At 44.4% G+C, this 2,839-nt stretch overlaps 1 pseudogene; it reads left to right on the top strand.

The window, feature by feature from the left end:
- Positions 1-293: 293 nt before the first annotated feature.
- On the top strand, positions 294-1,478 carry LOC144752650 (small conductance calcium-activated potassium channel protein 2-like; annotated as a pseudogene).
- The last annotated feature ends 1,361 nt before the right edge of the window (positions 1,479-2,839 follow it).

Raw genomic sequence — 2,839 nt, 5'->3', positions numbered from 1 at the left:
CTGCATATTAGTTCACAATACAATAACAATACATATTAGCTGGGTTTATTTTTGCAGCATGCAAGCAACGTTAGTTCTCCCCATGTGTAAAATAAAAATAATGTGTGCACTTTACTCTATGGTTGGTTAATTTCGAAAAACATGCAATTAGTGAACCTTACTGTTATGGGACAATAACTTTACAAGGGGTACACAAAATTTTGTGTTTGCCACCTCGCTCCATCACGGGCGGCCGGCTCCCGACCTGCCCGAGCCCGCAGCGCCAGTAGAGCAACCCTTTCACCAACATAGCCATGAGCAGCTGCAGGTACAACGGCGGCGTGCAGCGGCCCCTCAGCCAGCTGAGCACCTCGCGCAGGAACCTGCACGAGCTCGAATCTGAGGCGCAGTCCCTGCAGCCTCTCTGCGCCGTGCCCGAGGTGGTCGTGTCCAAGCCCGAGCACAACAACTCCAACAACCTGGCGGTGGCGGCGCCCTATGGCAGCTCCTCGGGCGGGGTGGCGGGCGGGGTGGAGGATGCGGCAAGTCCAGCAAGAAGAAGAACCAGAACATCGGCTACAAGTTGGGCCACCAGCGGGCGCTCTTCGAGAAGCGCAAGAGGCTCAGCAACTACGCGCTCATCTCGGCATGTTCGGCATCGTGGTGATGGTGATCGAGACCGAGCTGTCCTGGGGAGCCTACAACAAGGCGTCGCTGTACTCGTTAGCCCTAAAATGCCTTATTAGCCTCTCCACGTTGATCCTCCTTGGGCTTGTAATTGTATACCACGCAAGAGAAATACAGCTGTTTATGGTGGACAATGGCGCAGATGACTGGAGAATAGCCATGACATATGAGCGGATTTTCTTCCTCTGCCTAGAAATACTTGTGTGTGCTATTCATCCAATACCAGGGAATTATACTTTTACATGGACAGCACGGCTTGCCTTTTCCTATACTCCATGTACAACCACAGCTGACGTGGATATTATTTTATCAATACCAATGTTCTTAAGACTGTATCTTATTGCCAGAGTTATGCTTTTGCATAGCAAACTTTTTACTGATGCCTCTTCTAGGAGCATTGGAGCACTAAATAAAATAAACTTCAATACCCGTTTTGTAATGAAGACTTTAATGACAATATGCCCGGGAACTGTATTGTTGGTTTTTAGTATCTCATTATGGATAATTGCTGCATGGACTGTACGAGCTTGTGAAAGATACCATGATCAACAGGACGTCACTAGCAACTTTCTTGGAGCAATGTGGTCATTTCAATAACTTTTTTATCGATCGGCTACGGCGACATGGTACCGAATACATACTGTGGGAAAGGAGTTTGTTTGCTCACTGGAATAATGGGAGCGGGCTGCACTGCTCTTGTGGTAGCTGTTGTTGCAAGGAAATTAGAATTTACCAAAGCTGAAAAACATGTGCATAATTTCATGATGGATACTCAACTCACCAAAAGAGTGAAAAATGCTGCTTCTGGTTGATGCTCAGCTGCAAAGTTATGACAAGCATGTTGCCTATAGTGCTGAGCAGTCGCGATCCGTGTCGCGAAGGAGGCGGTCCTCCTCCACAGCGCCACCAACTTCATCAGAAAGTAGCTAGAAGAGGAATCGTAAACCACAAAATAAAGACTTTTTGCCATCATATGGTCAATATTTTAGCTTTTATTGTAAAGCCCTATGGTTCTAATCAGTGTTATCTGGGTTCTGATGTCAGAATCATGGGAACCTGAACACAAAGTTTTAGGCCAAATTGAGTGAAAACTCTTTTATTTTGTTCTTTCAGAGACGCACAGTGAATGCACCTGTCATTGCTCTATAGATAGTTCCTCCTGTAATTTCACAAAGTTTTTAATCATGCACTTCGGAAAATCTTTATTAATATAACTATATATAATAAAAAGACCACCAACAATACCATTAACAGAACCACACCACTACCATAAAAGACCACATCAATACTACACCAACACCACCACCATAAATACACACCACACCAATACCTGCACTGCCAATACCAACAATGCGAAGAATACCACAAGGCATCACCAGTACTACCAAACATACCACCTACTACCCCACCACAATCAATGCAGCACTGATACCACCAATAATACCACCACCACCAGTATTAGCACACATATCACATGTACCATCAAACTCGACATGCCACCCCTGGCACAAGATAGACGCCAAAAAGCTAAACACAGCTTTAGCTGGAACACTGCCCATGTTCGCCAATGACCGTGAAATAGCCACAACCAATTACCCGCAATGGATAGATACTACATTAAATCGACTAGCGCATGAAAAGCCTTATGTGAGCCTTAGAGCCACTCCATCGGAGCCTTGGTTCTCTGAAAAACCTAGACTACAAAAGAACGTAGCCGCAGGCAAAAACATAGGTGGAGAATAAATGATGACTGTACAGAAAAAGAGATGTACCAACCCACCATTACAGCTTATAAAGCCTTATCTGAAATGAAAAAACTCACTACTTCAACCATGTATTTATTTATTTTATTTATTTATTTCAAAGGTTTTATATAGTGCTGCTGGACCCAAGTGTATCAGAGCACTTTACAGGGAAGGTAACACATAATAATAGAAAATAACAAACAATTAAACAATGTGCAGCGAATTTACAAGGGATGTAGCAATGCATTCAGAAGAGCAATGAGGAGCAAAGAAAACAAAGATAAAATTAATGGGGAAGATGAGGTTTTAAAGATCGGAGAAAGAAGGGGGTGCAGTGGAGGGGAGGGAGAATGAAAGGGGGAGAGGGTGTGGGAAAGGAGTGGGTAGGGGAAGAGTAAAGCGTGAGCAAGTTCAGGATCAAAGGCATT

The sequence above is a fragment of the Lissotriton helveticus genome, chromosome 5_1 (genome assembly GCF_964261635.1).
Source record: "Lissotriton helveticus chromosome 5_1, aLisHel1.1, whole genome shotgun sequence".
Classification (NCBI taxonomy): domain Eukaryota; kingdom Metazoa; phylum Chordata; class Amphibia; order Caudata; family Salamandridae; genus Lissotriton; species Lissotriton helveticus.
Note: the sequence above shows the minus strand (reverse complement) of the source record. Positions and strands in the feature narration are given on the sequence as shown.